The sequence below is a fragment of the Lolium perenne genome, chromosome 4 (genome assembly GCF_019359855.2).
Source record: "Lolium perenne isolate Kyuss_39 chromosome 4, Kyuss_2.0, whole genome shotgun sequence".
In the NCBI taxonomy this organism is placed as follows: Eukaryota; Viridiplantae; Streptophyta; class Magnoliopsida; order Poales; family Poaceae; genus Lolium; species Lolium perenne.
This window is the reverse complement of record NC_067247.2, coordinates 18,515,862-18,534,552: the sequence shown is the minus strand read 5'-3', so window position 1 is coordinate 18,534,552 and position 18,691 is coordinate 18,515,862. Positions and strand designations below refer to the sequence as shown.

The 18,691-nt window shown below is 43.1% G+C and overlaps 1 long non-coding RNA gene across 6 annotated transcripts; it reads left to right on the top strand.

Annotated features, from left to right (window-relative positions):
* The first annotated feature begins 9,058 nt into the window (after positions 1-9,058).
* Positions 9,059-13,948, top strand: LOC127323665 (uncharacterized). 6 transcript variants are annotated; one of them, XR_011742373.1, is made up of 3 exons: positions 9,059-9,477; positions 10,291-11,646; positions 11,713-13,948. It is a non-coding gene; the product is annotated as an uncharacterized lncRNA (long non-coding RNA). The 6 variants fall into 6 exon arrangements; XR_011742369.1 differs by having other exon boundaries at positions 9,059-10,415; positions 10,550-11,646; XR_011742370.1 differs by having other exon boundaries at positions 9,059-11,351; positions 11,523-11,646.
* Positions 13,949-18,691: the final 4,743 nt, after the last annotated feature.

Sequence of the window (18,691 nt, the reverse complement as noted above, 5' to 3'; positions counted from 1 at the left end):
TACAATACGGGGACGCGACCCATTTCTGCAGCGTTGGGCGCACCGCGCGACCCAAACGGACGAGCGGACGCGGGGCTCCGTCCACGTGTTCGGTCGGCTACCCAAACGGCCCAAAACGGACGGCCCAGCGCGTCCGTTTGGGTCGCGGGGTTGGAGATGCCCTAACCACCCAACCTCAGGTTGGTTCTCGAGCCGAATTGATCCGGTACCCAGCACATGTACATAAACACGATTTGACAGATTTATGCATATATGCACGTCATGTGTCAACTCTAGGAAGGAGTCCACCAGCGCCACTACACCATGTTTTAATATTCTTCTAAGTTAATGTATATGCTAATTGGTCTGCTCAGCTCCAACGCATCCATGCACTAGATTCGTTTTTTCTTTGAGGGAGCATCCATGTGAATCTGAAGTATTCGTTTTCTTGTCCAAACCATAGTGCGTTGATTAGCTGCATCCACATAAATGTTGTTAATGTAAGCAATAAATATTTATAAATAAAAATGTTATTATGAAATATTTATGAGAAGTCACATGTTAATTTTTCTTAGATTATGATCATGATAAAACAAATGAGATGTGCAAAAATTCTAATAAGAAACCATGTGCCTGTCAATCTGCGAAATCTATTTTATTAGTACATGAAATCCGAGAGATCAGTCAGATATGCAGCTACATATATCACAACAATCATCATAATTGTAACTAGAGAAATAACAAGAAATAGATCTTCATAAGGTAAATAAATCATAGGAAATAAAACATATAGTTGCACCTACACATATCATAGTTTTTTTTTAGCAGAACACATATCATAGTTAATAGATCCTTTTTTTTTGCGGGGGAATAGTCCATCGATAAGTATACAACGATGTGGCCATCGTTTGCACGGGTTATTAATTTTTTGGTATGATCAATCATGTTACCAAGAACATGAAGCCTAGCATGATCCATTTATACAGAACACATGACATTTTGAACACCTCAAACTTATAGCGCCATAAGTTTCAACACACCACACTAATATAAGACATTATCTAAACATCTCTAAAGAACTCTAACAATTTCGCGAGGGGAAGTTCCTACTATCGTTATCGGCAGTGCCATCATCATCGTCAGAGTTGGTGAACTATTCATCATCATGGTTGCGTTGTTGTCCCACACCGGAGGCCATCCTCCTACACAAGCTAGTGGCATGTAGTGAAAAAAAATTATATACTAATTTCAAATTTAACAACTAACAAAATCCACACATCTGACAGTTACCAGTACACATATTACAAATATTTCTAACAAAATAAGGGGATACGGTGGCGTGGTACTCACAGAGAACGGAGGTGCGGCGGATCGATGGTGGTGTAGATGGAGGCGCCATCATGGGATGCAGCTGTAGAGGGCGGTGTGGGGTGCAGATGGAGATGCTTGTAGGGATTCGTAGCATAGAAAACAAAAAATTTCCTACCGCGAGAATGAATAACAAGCCAAGATCTAATCTAGTAGATGGTAGCAACGAGGTGAAGATCAACATACCCTCGAAGATCGCTAAACGTTAACGAGATAAATCTCGTGGTGGATGTAGTCGATCACTTGCCACTTTCAAAAGCGCGTAGAAGATCTTGACGGTGCCACAATCGGGCAGCACCTCCGCACTCGGTCACACGTACAGTGTTGTTGACGATGTCCTTCTCCCCGTTCCAGCTGGCAGCGGATGTAGTAGATCCTCCTCGGAATCCCGCCAGCACGACGGCGTGGTGACAGTGGTGGTGGAGATCTCCGGCAGCGCTTCACCGTAAGCACCGCGGGAGAAGATGGAGGAGGGAGTAGCTAGGGTTTGGAAGAGAGGAGGGGCACTTGGGCGCCGGCCTTGGGTGCCCTTTGGTGTTGCGGCTCAAGAGGTGGCCAGCCCTCTCCCTCTCCCTCTCTTTATATAGGTGGAACCCCCAAGGGTTTGCCCAAAATCTGAATAAGAGTCCAACTCAAAACCTTCCATATGGGTGAAACCTAGGGGAAGTGGGACTCCTCCCTTTCGTTCCCCTATGGCCGGCCATGGTGGTGGAGTCCACCATGGACTCCACCTTCCCCTTTGGTCGGCCTAGGGTTAGTGGAGTCCATCCGGGACTCCACCTTCCATGGTGATTTATCCCGGAAGGTTCTAGAACATTCTAGCGCCTTCCATAAATGCATTGGATCATTTTCAAACTGGAAAGTGACTTCCTATATATGAATCTTATTCTCCGGACCATTCCGGGACTCCTCGTGATGTCCTGGATCCCATCCGAGACTCCGAACAACATTCGAACTCCATTCCATATTCCATATCTACTTAAAACGACATCGAACCTTAAGTGTGTCACCCTACGGTTCGAGAACTATGCGGACATGATCGAGACTCCTCTCTGATCAAAAATAATAGCGGGTCCTGGAGATCCATAATAGCTCCCACATATTCAATGATGACTTCGTGATCGAAAGAACCATTCACAAAAAATAACAATTCCCTTTGTCTCGCGATATTTTACTTATCCGAAGTTTGATCGTCGGTATCTCCATACCTAGTTCAACCTCGTTACTGATAAGTACTCTTTACTCATACATTGATATAATATCCCTTGTGAACCATTCACATGCTTGCAAGCTAATTGGATGTCATTCCACCGAGAGGGCCCAGAGTATACCTATCCGTCATTAGGATGGACAAATCCCACTATTGATACAAGTGACTCAACCCTATACTTTCCGAACACTTAATGCCACCTTTATAACAATCAATTTACGCATTAGTGTTTGGTGTCATCAAAGCATCCATCCGGTGTTGGTAATTAACATGATCTCATGGTCGAAGGATTAAGTTACTATGCATATTAAAGCTTGAAGCACAAAGTAAATGACTTGATCATATGCTACGCTTACTACGGGTGTATGTCCATCACACCATTCACCTAATGATATGACCTTGTTACTAATAGCATCCAATGTTCATGATCATGAAACTATGATCATCTATTAATCAACAAACTAGTTTAACAAGAGGCTTACTAGGTACTCTTTTATGTTTACATAACACACATGTATTAATGTTTTCGGTTAATACAATTATAGGACGAGATGTAAACATTTATCATGAAAACTTTTATTGCCTCTTGGGCATATCTCCAACAGTCTCCCACTTGCACTAGAGTCAATAATCTAGTTTACATTTGTAAAGATATAACACCTTGGCCTTCTGGTGCTTACCATGTTTGCCTATGGGAGAGGTTTCAGTCAACGAATCTGACATACGTACTCAGAAATGTATGTATTTTTAAATTCATTTGCGTCTCTACGCATTACTCAGCTTTTAAAATGAGTCGGCATCAATCGTATATGTTTGGTCTTCTAGTGGAACCTTAATTCCGTGGTCTGGAATATGTTACCCATATTTTCACATACAATATAGTTTCATAGTTCTGACACTACCGGAACTACACCAAGTTCTCAAAGAACTCCTCGACTCAAACACCCTCGGTCATTGTCAAAACAATGAGATGCTCTGCCTTCGTTTGTAGAATCCGTCACAATATTTAGAACTCATCTAAATCTAGCATAGATTCTTTCTAGCCCATTGTAATACCTTTTAATTAAAACATTTAGCCTAATTGAGATTGAAATTTATTTTATATGTGACCAAACTAATATCGGTGTAACACCTTACAACGATTTTTTTGTTATTACCCCATATAAAACTACAAATTTATGGCTCTGACAAAGCACTCAGGGGTATTTTTAGTAATGTCCAATGATCATCTTATGAATCATTCTGATATATGCTTGTAACACTTTTAGAGCATAGGACATCTAATTGTTTACATATTATTCGTGTCCTAAATTAACTCATGTGTTTTTACTCATTGAGTGTCAAATACACTCAAGTCTTGTGTAAACCTCCACATGGAAAAAGAACACATTCTTCTCATTTTCATATTGAACTACTTCAATATTCATTCTATGTACTTTGACTTAAACTTATTATGCGTTTCAATCTTTCTTCATAGATCTTGACGCTAAATATGTTTTAGTCCATATCTTTTCATTGAAGTTGATTTTCAATGAAACCTTCTAATTATATCAAGTGCATGATTACATTATCTATAATCAATGATATGTCATCCACATAAAGTATTATAAATATGTCTCCGTGCTCCCACTTAATTTCTTGCAAATGCAAGCTTCTTCATGGGCCGTGGATGTAACATGTAACTTTTGATTTTTTTTCCTGTAGCCCGATTAACTATGGATACCTAATACAACACTAGTAGAAAAAGAGGCTTCCGTCCAGCCCCATTAGTCGCCAAAATATAGGAACCGCGACTAATGGGGTCTTTAGTCGCGGTTCGGGAGGCGAACCGCGAATAAAGACCTGGGCCCAGCGCGCTCAGTGGCCAGCTGGTGGACGGGGGGAGCTTTAGTCGCGGTTGGCCAGGCCAACCGCGACTAAAGGCTCATCCCTATAAAAGGACCTCAGCTCACTGCATTTAGCCATTTGGTGCCACTTCTCTTCACAAACTTCACAAGGGGGTGTTAGGTTTGCTTTTGGTTCCTCTTATGTACACAAGGTGTTTGATGAAATGCCCCAAGAGCATGAAACAAACATGATATGAAGTGTCGAAGCCACACTTGAGCTTCCTCATTTATTTTTTCCTCCTCGATCGTGGTTAGCAACTTGAACCTTTCATGTGTCATTGATAAAATATGCATGTGTGTAGTTCATTGTTTAATTTCTATTGTTTGTAGCTAGTTAGTTTAACAAATGCATGATGGTTAATTATATATTTTATATTATAATAATGCAGATGAATCGGCAATGGATGTACGGTAACCGATTCTCCGACGAGTTCATTACGGGTTTGAAAGATTTCCTCATAGTGGCTAATACGAACAAGCAGGGGGTTTTGTTATCTGTCCATGTGTTGCCTATAAGAATCAGAAGGGTTACTCTTCCTCAAGAGACGTTCACATGCACCTGCTTCGGCAGGGTTTCATGCCAAGCTATAATTGTTGGACCAAGCATGGAGAAAGAGGGGTTATAATGGAAGAAGATGAAGAAGGGGATGATTTCATCAATGACAACTATCTTGATCATTCCGGTGATACTTTCATGGAGGATGCTGAAGGTGGGGAAGGTGAAGGGGAAGGTGAAGGGGAAGGTGAAGAAGAGGCACGTGATGAGCCCGCTGATGATCTTGGTCGGACCATTGCTGATGCACGGAGAGGCTGCGAAACTGAAAAGGAGAGGAAGAATTTGGATCACAATCTGTTTTCGTATCTTGTTTCTATGGGAGGTTCACAACTTGAAATATTTAACATTGAAGGGCGGGCTTGGTGCAGCGGTAGAGCCTCACCACCTGTGACCGAGAGGTCCAAGGTTCGAGACGCGGTCTCGTCACATTGCACTTTGTGAGGGTAAGGCTTGCCACTAACACCTTCCCCAGACCCCGCACATTGCGGGAGCTCTCAGCACTGGGTACGTTCTTTTTAATGTGATTAACATTCTCTCTCTATGGATCTTTCAGTTTTGTGGCTACACAATTTGGAAGTTCACTATAAATCTTATATGCCATCTCATTTGACTGATCACGTAGCTAACTGTTTTCCTCAGGGTTCTGAGAAAATATTTTAGGGGTAGTTAGTTGTCACATGGTGTGGAGTTGTACCACGAAAATGACGAGGTTGAAAAATTGTAATGGTAAGAGATTCAACATTTTCAACCACTACTTTTTCAAGTGACACAAATCTATATGTGCTATATATAGATCAGAAGGACAGTTGCCTTGCTGCATTGAGCTCACCATTTATTATATTGGATGTTTGTATCTTCTACCTTCAGGGAGGCAATGGAACCGGGGAATGTGTGAGGGTTATTCTCTGTTGAGCTGGTAGGTTGTTTTTCGTATTGCTAATCTTATTTCACCTACATCCCATGGAAAATGGAAGTAGGTATGTTGTTTAGTAATATCTTCCGTTTACTTGTCAGGATATTGCCACCGACACTATATATCTTCATTTGGTGGCCTTGTTATCTTTGGCTAGCATTTGAGTAAAGATGAAGTTTGGTTGTTCTTCCTTGCATTATTTGGATTGAAAACATTGGGCCTTTTTGTTTTCCCATTTTGTCAGAACTAATTGATGATGATGGGATGAGTTTCCTAGAAAGACGGACAAGAAGATTGGCATGCGATGGTCCAAGACAGGTAACTCCCGTGACTTGATGAAGCGGCTGACTGAGAGGTTGCACATCAAAGACCGTATTGGGGCATGCCAGTGGGAGAAGAATGTACAAAGAGAATGATGACAGACGCTCAGAAGAATAAATCGGGATGATAAGATTGGGCTGCAATTGTACGGCAAGGAGGGGTTTCTGAAACAGGTACCACTCCAGGCAAATTCAGATTAATCCGTGACCATTAAAAAGACTCAAGCTAAGCTGGGTGCAACCATGTAGGGATGTATGTGTTGTAACCTAGCCACTAGCATAAGAATCATGGGCCATGGATGTAACATGTAACTTTTGAATTTTTTTCCTGTAGCCCGATTAACTATGGATACCTAATACAACACTAGTAGAAAAAGAGGCTTCCGTCCAGCCCCATTAGTCGCCAAAATATAGGAACCGCGACTAATGGGGTCTTTAGTCGCGGTTCGGGAGGCGAACCGCGACTAAAGACCTGGGCCCAGCGCGCTCGGTGGCCAGCTGGTGGACGGGGGGAGCTTTAGTCGCGGTTGGCCAGGCCAACCGCGACTAAAGGCCCATCCCTATAAAAGGACCTCAGCTCACTGCACTTAGCCATTTGATGCCACTTCTCTTCACAAACTTCACAAGGGGGTGTTAGGTTTGCTTTTGGTTCCTCTTATGCACACAAGGTGTTTGATGAAATGCCCCAAGAGCATGAAACAAACATGATATGAAGTGTCGAAGCCACACTTGAGCTTCCTCATTTATTTTTTCCTCCTCGATCGCGGTTAGCAACTTGAACCTTTCATGTGTCATTGATAAAATATGCATGTGTGTAGTTCATTGTTTAATTTCTATTGTTTGTAGCTAGTTAGTTTAACAAATGCATGATGGTTAATTATATATTTTATATTATAATAATGAAGATGAATCGGCAATGGATGTACGGTAACCGACTCTCCGGCGAGTTCATTATGGGTTTGAAAGATTTCCTCGTAGTGGCTAATGTGAACAAGCAGGGGGGTTTTGTTATCTGTCCATGTGTTGCCTGTAAGAATCAGAAGGGTTACTCTTCCTCAAGAGACGTTCACATGCACCTGCTTCGGCAGGGTTTCATGCCAAGCTATAATTGTTGGACCAAACATGGAGAAAGAGGGGTTATAATGGAAGAAGATGAAGAAGGGGATGATTTCATCAATGACAACTATCTTGATCATTTCGGTGATACTTTCATGGAGGATGCTGAAGGTGGGGAAGGTGAAGGGGAAGGTGAAGAAGGGGCACGTGATGAGCCCGCTGATGATCTTGGTCGGACCATTGTTGATGCACGGAGAGGCTGCGAAACTGAAAAGGAGAGGAAGAATTTGGATCGCATATTAGAGGATCACAAAAAGTCGCTGTACCCAGGATGCGATAATGGTGTGAAAAAGCTGGGCTGCACACTGGATTTGCTGAAATGGAAGGCACATGAAGGTCTATCTCACTCGGGATTTGAAAATTTGCTGAAAATGATGAAGAATATGTTTCCAAAGAATAACGAGTTGCCCACCAGTACATACGAAGCAAAGAAGGTTGTCTGCCCTCTAGGTTTAGAGGTTTCGAAGATACATGCATGCATTAACGACTGCATCCTCTACCGCGGTGAATACGAGAATTTGTATGAATGCCCGGTATGCACTGCATTGCGTTATAAGATCAGAGGCGATGACCCTGGTGATGATGTTGAGGGCGAGAAACCCAGGAAGAGGGTTCCCGCCAAGGTGATGTGGTATGCTCCTATAATACCACGGTTGAAACGTCTGTTCAGGAACAAAGAGCATGCCAAGTTGTTGCGATGGCACAAAGAGCACCGTAAGTCGGACGGGGAGTTGAGAAACCCCGCAGATGGAACGCAATGGAGAAAGATCGACAGAGAGTTTAAGATTTTGCAGCTGACGCAAGGAACATAAGATTTGGTCTAAGTACAGATGGCATGAGTCCTTTTGGCGAGCAGAGCTCCAGCCATAGCACCTGGCCCGTGACTCTATGCATCTACAACCTTCCTCCTTGGTTGTGCATGAAGCGGAAGTTCATTATGATGCCAGTGCTCATCCAAGGTCCGAACACTACAACAGGACCCCTCCTACAACAACGCATTTATCTGTATCTAAATGCCAATATAGGCGTTGCTAGCGACTCTACCAACGGATAATAATGCGTTGCATTTTTGGCCGTTGCAAGCGTACAATGCAACACATATAGGCATGTTGCAATCAACTTCGATTTTTGCTAGAATTTTGAATTTTTTTCTGGATTTACTGCGTTCTGACACGTCAACTCTTTTGCAGTTAATTCCCGTAGTGGTTTTCTTGTGTGCTATTTCGGGGCCGTCTTGAAATTTTGGGAGTTCTTTTCTCCTGCTTTGGAGCATTTTTGGTGTGGCCATAGCTGCAATAGTCTTAAACGGTGGTAGGCCAGTTCTGTTCTGTAACTTTGCCGGATGGTCAAAGCGGCGAGGGTGCCCATGTCCCCACACGTGGTCTGTTTTAGTTCTCCTCCTTATCTTCTTCATCCGCCACGGGCCAGCTGAGCGCAAGGCCAACGATGGCAGGGCGAGGGCGGCGCGGCCGGGCGTGCAGCGCGGCGAGGTCGACCGCGCATCGCGTTCACGCAGGCGGGCACGCGGCCGAGCGCAGCGGCCTGCGCTAGGCGGGGCGGCGAGGGGCGCAGCGCGGCGAGGAGCAAGCGCGGCCGAGCGCGCCGGCCGGGGCGGGCGCGGCCAGGCGTGGCGCGGCCAGGGGCGGGCGCGGCGCGGCTCAGGGCGGCGCGGCCAGGGGCGGGCGCGGGGCTGCCAGGGGCGACTGCGGCCAGGCCAGGGGCGGGCGAGGCGCGGCGCAGCTCGGGGCGGCACGGCCAGGGGCGCCCCGGATTCAAGTGGAGCACGTTCCAGATTATTGGCTGATGGAGCTTCGACGCCGAAAGGATCGATGAGTTGGAGAGCGACATTGAGCGGCGGTTGTCGAGTTCTTCCCTGCCGTGAGATCCCCTGGCCGAGCTCTTCCGCGGTCGTGGTGTGGCTCGGTGTCGCAGCCGTCGACGAGGAGCTCCGATGTAGCTCCTCAGCTGGAAGCGGCCCCGGTCCCGGCCCCGACGACTGGTCCGCTGGCGGTCGCTCAATGGTGCTCTAGAGTTGCTGCAGATGCGAGCCCGCGGTCGTCCATCGCAGGAGCTTCAGGTGAATCCAGGTTTGTGGCAGCGAGTCCTGGCGCGGGAACTCCAGGTTTCAGGTGAACCATTCCCCTTCCCAGCAACTACACGGCAAGAATTTCATCCCTATTATCTCATTCTCTCCATATTTTTGCTGGGCTGAAAGCCAACACCACTTTGACGTTATTCTATTTGGGTGTTGTGGGATTGGATCTTTGATTGTTTCATGGTGATTTCTTCAACTATGACATTGATGCTGACTTATTATAGATGAAGCTCTCGAATTAGTGTGTTGGGGGAGCGTGATGTTGAGGGAGATCCAACTACCGACATCATAACCTTGTTTACAAGTAAACCATGGAACCAAATTTAGGGAAAAGATCCTGCCTTTCTGTTCAGTTATTTAAGTCAGTTGTACTGTTTCCGGTTCAGTGTATGAGATATACGTGATTGAGTTGTAGTTTGAGATCGATTTTGGAAGGTTCAGTCTGTATAGTTAGCCACATATTTGTAGGAACTGTCTTGCATTTTCTTTTAATGCAAATCAGTTCTCTCAATGGGAAAAAATTCGTGAGTTCTTTTTTGCTTGATACGGATGGTATTTCACATGTCCTACAGGCACTAGATGCAGATTTGCTGCAGAAATAAATATTGTGTACCAAATAGCTGATTGCATTGCAATTTTTTTACAAAGTCTGCAGATTCCCATTAATTAACTTATATTACTTTTGATGATTTACATGAAACGAATGCCACATTTGGTGGCTGTGGAGTTCTGCATGAGCTACTAGCATTTATTTATTTATTTATCATTTCATAATTAAAGCGCATTTTTCATTTTTCTTTGTGGGGAAATCACAAGCACCCTTTCACAAATGATCTTTTCTCCTCAGGCATCACAATTCACAAGAGATGGCTTGCTGATGAATTAGGATCAGATGTTGCAAATGTTCGACATGAATTAACAACGAAGACCTGATATGGTTGCTACGGATTATCATGCTTGGTCACATGGCAGGTATGCTCCTTTTTACGTTGAGTACACGTTGGTTGCTGATATCCTTTAAGTGGGTCGAATTACACTTGGATACTGTACTAAGCAATGCCATGTAGTATCAAGAGAATGTAGGTTATAATAATGTTTTGCTATAGTTGTTCAGTAGGTTCTTCAAGCATGGGGTGGATGGGAAAGTGAACTGCAGTATTGCAATTTGCAAGCAGCTGCCTGGTAAATATGTTTTCAGTAACTCTGCTCCGAATCAAGTCTACTATATGCTATTCCGTTTTGGACTTTACACGTCCATTAGAGGGTTCCATGGTTCAGCCTGGCGCAATTTCATCAACCGCAATCTCCATGCTGCTGATGACGGTGGAGGCCGTCTCTTCCTCCCGGCTCGGCTGGCGGCACGCAGGAGGACATCGGTACTGCATTCTGCATCCCGAGTTGGAGACCGGGGCTTCGCCTTCGCTGTCCGCCTCCGCGACGCCACAACAGTGAAGATGCTCAAGTCAGTGCTGTCGCCAGAGAAAGTCAAGGTCTCAGCGGCCTCGGCGCACGGGAGCCTTGCAGGCGGCATGAGGCGCGTCGAGGAGCAGGTATGCTGCCTGACTGCTCCCTCTTCCTCTCGGTTTTCTCTCTGTGGCATCCTCTCTCTCTCATCGAACAGCAGGTGCAGTGAGGACGCATACGGACGCATTGACCACGCCAGACAATGAGAGTAGAGTGGCCGACGAGGATGGAGATGGCCGCGACGCGCAGTTAGATTTCTCTTTCTTACAAGGCTTTTCTTTTTCTGTTCGTGTTTTCCCTGTAAATTTGGGGATTTGTTTTTTGGAGAACAGGGCATTTTCGGATGTGACGAGGAGGTCATCCCCACCGGAGCTCCACCCTGCAATCCTCCCCCCCCCCCCCTGGCCGAGCTCCCCCCTTACCGACGGTCGTGGCCTGAGTCGGGTACTACTCCGAATGCCTTCCCGCCGCGCCCCTGCTCTGGCTTCTCTGCCACACTTCCTCATCATAAGTTGTCCTGCCCCTGAGGCGGTGGCTGTGGCAGGTGGGCGGCGTCGTGTCAGCACGTCGAGAGGTTGGACAGGTGGCCATCATGACCCGTGCTAATCTGTGCAGGAAAAGGTCTATCCTCGGCGATGGCCCGTCACTGGTTGCAGCGGAGGTGGACATGGCCAAGGCGAGAGGTTCTTCCCTCGCGCCTGTCTGTTGCAGACGCTGCCATCGGCCGCTCACCACCTCTGTATGTTGCTATGGATGATGCTCCCCTCCACTCATCTTTTTAATTTCTCAGTCTTTATTTTTTCAGTTCATTCAATTCAAGAATCCACGGTCTAGGTTAGGAAAGCCCCATGCCTGATTGCTGAGGAGTACATCGCAATCGCCTCGGCAAACGACACCACTGGCGCGTGGCACCGGGAGCCAGCGTGGACGTGCAGAGCTTCCTGTGATAAGAATTAGTACTCAAGTTGTTGCTTAAATTAATACCAAGGAAACTGCCTTCTGCTTGGAATGTTCAGACAAAATCACTTATAATGGTGCATGACTGGTTTAAATATATATTCTTCTGGAGCAAAGCAAGTGTTATGGATAGTTCATCTTGGTCTGGATACAGATGTTTAAGTTATAATTCACAAACAAAAGTAACTTAGTTAGACGGTGACCATTGCCGGTTAAGACTGGCCAATTTGTTTTTATGTGTTTGCCTGTTGGTTCATGTCCTGGGTCACATTGAAATTAAATCCACCGTTTGCTCGCATATTTTATAATGTGATATTTCGGACTGTGGGAGAATTTTTTCCACCATCTTTATTGCATTTTTGACACGGAAAATTCAGTATTTTAGAGCTTTAGAGATCAACAAGAAGCTCAGGGGTAAAACACTCAACCCATCTACTGTATGCCTGTTGAGAGATCTACTTTGCTTCTTTTGCATATCAGGTTTCTGTTGTCGTTGTTGTCATAGAGGTTTGTACTATACCAAACTATTTGCAGGCAGGTTAATCTCTATCTTGAGGCATGGTATGTGTCTCCATTCCCTTAAACAAACATCCTTTTGTTGTTTTCTAGAATTGCTAAACAAGTGAGCAGTACCTTCAGCAGCCGCCGCCCACGGCGATCGAAAGATCCGGAAGCCTCCGAAGATTGAATGTGCTCCCAAGAAGGCAACAGAATATAAGCAGTGCATCTCCTGCAGAGTATACCATCGAGATTTGCACATACATTAGAATATCTATTACCATATCTCTATACATATTATATGTTGAGATAAATACTGAACAATACAGTAAGAGAAAATTAGTATTTATATACCTAGAAAATATTGGCCATGTCCTCACAGGATCGCTTTAATTTTTTGTCAGTCTTTGCTTCCTCTTTTAGTTCTCAAAAGGTGAATATTTCCTGCTGGAATTAATGCATCAAAATCTTGCCTGCCTTTGCATTAAGTTCTCTTTTAAACTGTTAGATTTTATTTAGCAGGGCGAGTTGAGATTTTTTTACTGATTACCAAATAGAAATTGCCACTTACAATTCATACTGTTCTGTTTAAAGTAATTTATTCTGTGCTGCAGATGGAGGAAGTCAAAGTTGAAGAGAAAAACCAAATAATTGAGGAAAATCTGACATAGTTGGTGAAGGACAATGAATATGTAACTATATTGAAAGAGGATATGAAATGGATTAAGCGTAATGCTGCATATTAATTGACAGTATGTCTCTGTGAACTTTTGTTTAGGCAACTTAATTATTGCAAACTTTACTTGTGCTCTTTGTTTTGGCTGATACCATGGAGTTTAATTCAGTTTTTGCAATTATACTATTTCTGTTAGCTTGGAGTTTGATTGAGACATAGACCGAGCAGTAAGCACATGTGATTGTCAATTTAATGCAATTTTTCTGAATTATTAATGTGATGTGTCTGAGTGTGTCCCCAAAAAGAAACTTAGCAGAAGAAAATTGTAGATAGAAATATCTGTTAATCCTCTGCTAGCCAGGCTGTTCTTGCTACAGGAGTCCAAGCCAACTACACTTTCTCCTGCTCCTAGAAGCGGCAATGGAGGGGGGCAATCGGAGTAGGACGGTGGTTGTTGCTTTTGCTAGGATTCTTCCTTGAGATATCTAACCACCACAGAGCTGCCTGATATGTTCTTGCTGCTACTTCTTTCATGTTTGAGAGAGTTACAGATCTTCGTGGATAAACATAAGAGTGATGGTGATTTTAGTTCATATATTTTGCCCTGATATGCTCCTCCGTTTAGTGTATCTTTCGAATTTCTAGAATGCTATTTCTTCATATTTCTTGTTTTGATACGCAAGCATTTTTCCTGTTCCAGGTTCAGACCCCCGGCAGGCCAGCACCAACAACACATGTGTATTTGACCATTGGGCTTTGCTTTGTAGTTATCCCTTCAAGTTATTATTTATGATGGAAAGTGGAAATATATTTTCCGTGCAAAATGGTCAGATACTTGTTTTTGAATCTTACATAGAAGAATTGGCTCGAAGTATATGAATGGAAGAAGTTCAATTAATTTATATGTTCATCCTGCAGCCTAAATTAGATATAGAATAAATGATTATTCTACAATAAATCATGAGTTTGTTGGTATTTGAGTTACAAATCTTTCAAAAGACAGAATAGAAGATAGATTACAGTTTTAGTAATAAAATGTTTCAGTTCATGCACAGATGGTGAAAAACGTTACTTTTATTTCAAATGGATTATGTAAAAATATAAATGAATTTGAGAACTGGCAATAGTTGTTGTACAAAATGACATTGGAAAGTGGAATTTTAAAATATTAGGTGAGAAAAATAGAAGCATGGTATGTACAAAAGATAAAGGTGTACAGTGTAGAAATGATATAAAGAAGAAACATGTGTAATGGTCTACCGAAAAGAGGGACACCTCATTAGAAATGGATGCCTGTTCTAGGACAATGGCTTGAGGGGCTATATGAATAGCCTGAATAAAAGTAAACATTTCAGTTCATATGCGAGTGATACCTGTGCTTCTCTATCCATTGTGATTTAGATAGCATACAGTGTTGTGATGTGGCTCTCTACCCAGTGTGATCTAGATATTAAAAAGTTTTGCGGACTTGCTATAAACCTATCATCATGTACTTCCAATTCAGAGGCTTCTCAAAATTAATATATAGGTTTTTTGGTTCTCTGTTCTGCATTCTAAGAGTGCATAATAATAGATGCATAGAAGGAAAAAGTGATATTAGGTTGCCCTTGTTCAATATTGTAGTGAGATTTTTTGTTTAATCTCATTTAATAACAATATCTAGCATATGACATGGTGCAGTCATCTTTCTCTAATAATAGTCATCTCTAATAATAGTCATCTATTCATACATAAAACTATCAGGATTGTAATAATAGTGAAATGTAACCTCTTTGATATCAGAGATGCAATATATAGATTCCGTTTGCAAACGAGTAGATAGGTCTTCAGATGGTCAGCACCGAATCAAGCACGCCTTGCGTTATCAAAAGACCTCCCAGCCTGCCAAGATCAGCTCGCTACCACCACTCAAACAAAAACAAAACTCCATGCAACACACCACAGCCCGACACGCAAACAATCACGTACCCCAAGGGACTAATAATATCAGTCAATCTACCATCATCACCTCGATAAATCATTGCAACGTAATTATCAGACTCTGGCGCGGCGTGCCGCCGCGCCTTCGTTTGCTAGTAGAATTAAGGGTGGGATACACTTACATACGTTGGTGCTTACACTGCCCAATTGAATTCATGCATAATATTAATTTTACTAATTAAATATTTGTAGCTCTTGCAAGTGGTGGTCCACATTTAACATTCATACTATTATTTTCCATAATTATCGAGAATTGGGTCCATGCTGTGCTTTCAAGACATTCGTGAAGAGAAACATATTAATAGGTCGCAGAAAGAAAAGAAAGAAATATTTAATTTTTATTATTGGAATCACCATCTCATACATGAAAAATATCTTAATAGCACATGACTTGCAATCTTTCTTCAAAATATGATACTCTAGCTAATCCTACATATGTTCCTTCTAATATCATATCTTCTAATATACTGAGCAGATATCAGGATAATGTAGTATTCCTTGTTATCTTCCTTTTGACCTTCTGGTCCTACAAAACAAAGTTCAATTTCATAATCAATATGGAGAGAACAGTTGGAGTGGTATAGTAGTAAATTATACTACGTAGTTGCTCTACTACTCACCATGAGAAAATATCAAAAAACATGTATCTGAAACAGGGGATATCTTCACCATGCAAAGCACCGATCAAAATACTTCTTTCCAAGATATAAACTGAATATAGAGACCACATATTTAACAATAATAAGACCCTGCTGGTAGCCATTTCAAGTACCACGTAAGAATCACTTTATTTACTAAACAAACTTGCAGGCAATCAGCAGGAGGCAAAAAAAAAAATGCTATCCGTTCAATTAACTGCACCTACATCAATGAAAATTAGCTTCCTGCCAGTTGTTTGTTCCCTGGTACAGATCAATGACGGTTGGAAAACAGCGTACTTGATCTCTGCCTTCTTAACAAAAAAGCATATACCTGAAGTTGAAAGTAAAATAATTGCATGAGCCTAAGGTCAAATGCGAGAGGTCAAGACTAGGTAATATTATCCATGCTGATAATTTGTGAGATGTCAAAACTAGGATACATATAAATCCAAGGAAAATGAAGCAGGTTATGATATTCTTGCATGTCAGCTACACATTTATTTAATTCTGCCGCGGTTTATCAGAACATGAATGCAATAACTATTTCCATCCTTCATTTCTGAATAACAAACCAGACTATGGTGTACATAAATATAAGAATATGGCACTGTATGAAACTATTACATCTAAGAAATAGGTTTAGCTAGGTACTTGGTATGTATGTGTTTTATTCCAAGGTTTAACTGAAGAATTAAAAGATTCAAAATTCAGAACTTTGAGCACTTCGAAGAACAGCAACAGTATCACCTTGCCAAGAATGCCAAATTACTGAAACAAAAACAGTTTCACGGACACAAACATCATAAGGGAACACAACTTTCCTGAAGTAAAATACAACTTCAGATTGTGTGAATGGATAGAAAATCGAAAAGTACAGAATATATACGAAAATTAGGGCAGTATGATGAGTGAATCATGCATGTGGGGCATAATCATTCAGTATTACACATGTGAGACCGAGGCTAATCAATGATATCAAAGATCCATAATAGTGCTGACCTACTGATCGTTCTGCAATATTGATTATGGTTTCAGGTATCCACGAGATACCATAAGAGGTCCGGACTGGACTATTTTGTGATGATCAGCTTCACTTGAAAATCCTGATTCCCAACAGCAAAAAATTAAAACATAATGGATCAAAGCAACACTTAGAGGATGCACATGATCTTCTAGAATTAACAATGATAGACAGACAATCAGACTTCTTGCACAAAAAGAATCAGATCCAAAACTGAAAGAAGTAAATTGAAGATAAAAAATACATTACAAAGAGGACGGTCCGAGATCTGTAGGTCGACAAAGACTTCTGTGATCAGCGGGAGCATGGCGGTGAAACCCTAGGCATCAGGAAACATCGAAGGCCTACTGCAGCTGATGAGCGACCATGTCAGGTGATGCAGCAAGGTTGCACAAAAAAATTAGGAAAAATTGTAAACAGATCAAGCCAAGGGAAAAGGAAAGAAGAAACTAATATAAGGGATAGAAGAAATCGCACCCTAGACTGCTTGACCTCCGCCATGCCCTTAGTTCTCAAACTCACCGCCGCACCTTGTAGATCGCCCATGATGGTCAACGATCTAGGGTTTGCTCCGGATATATCTCAGGATGTTGGTAGGACCGTAGGAACGGAGAGGCAAAGCAGGGAGGAGGTAGGATCCAGGAGCTTCAGCTGCGGGATTAGTCGCTAACCAGAGATTGGAGCGGCGGCGGAACTAGAAAACGATCATGCATCAGGATAAGAGATGAGGAGAGAAGAAGACTACGGCGGATGAATAGATCGGTAGAGGAAAAACTGGCTGTGTATAAAGGCCCTCTCACGTTCCAACTTCCCCCCAAAAAAATTGCCCGCCCATATCCATATACTTAGCGCCAAACATATTCTAATGCGCAGGCAAACCGCGGTGTACCAATTTTCCGTCTAGTCTACATACCAGACAACAAATACAGTTTGCAATGCATACATGTGTATCTAAGATAAATTCTTACAACGTATACGAAACAAGTTGCAAAGCATGTGTTGTTGTAGGATGGTTCTTCTTGTAGTGGAAGCAACCCGGCAACGACATCGATGTGTACCTAAGGCCATTAGTTGATGAACTTTTACAGTTGTGGGGCAGACCTGGTGTACGTGTGTGGGATGAGCACAAAGAAGAGGAATTTGACCTACGAGCGTTGCTTTTCGTAACCATCAACGATTGGCTTGCTCTTAGTAACTGATACGTCTCCGACGTATCGATAATTTCTTATGTTCCATGCCACATTATTGATGATATCTACATGTTTTATGCATACTTTATGTCATATTTATGCGTTTTCCGGAACTAACCTATTGACGAGATGCCGAAGGGCCAGTTGCTGTTTTCTGCTGTTTTTGGTTTCAGAAATCCTAGTAAGGAAATATTCTCGGAATCGGACGAAATCAACGCCCAGCATCTTAGGATTGCATGAAGCTTCCAGAACACCCGAGAGCCGCCAGAGAGGGGCCACAGGGGGCCCACACATGGTGGCGGCGCGGCCCAGGGGGGGCGCGCCGCCCTAGTGTCTGGTGGCCCCAGACCCCTTCTGACGCCGCCTCTTCGCCTATAAGAAGCCCCTGACCTAAGTCTTCGACACGAAAAAAGCCACGGTACGAGAAACCTTCCAGAGCCGCCGCCATCGCGAAGCCAAGATCTGGGGGACAGAAGTCTCTGTTCCGGCACGCCGCCGGGACGGGAAAGTGCCCCCGGAAGGCTCCTCCATCGACACCACCGCCATCTTCATCAACGCTGTTGTCTCCCATGAGGAGGGAGTAGTTCTCCATCGAGGCTAAGGGCTGTACCGGTAGCTATGTGGTTAATCTCTCTCATATGTACTTCAATACAATGATCTCATGAGCTCCCTTACATGATTGAGATCCATATGATGATGCTTGTAATCTAGATGTCGTTATGCTAGTCAAGTGAATTTTACTTATGTGATCTCCGGAGACTCCTTGTCCCACGTGTGTAAAGGTGACAGTGTGTGCACCGTGTGGGTCTCTTAGGCTATAT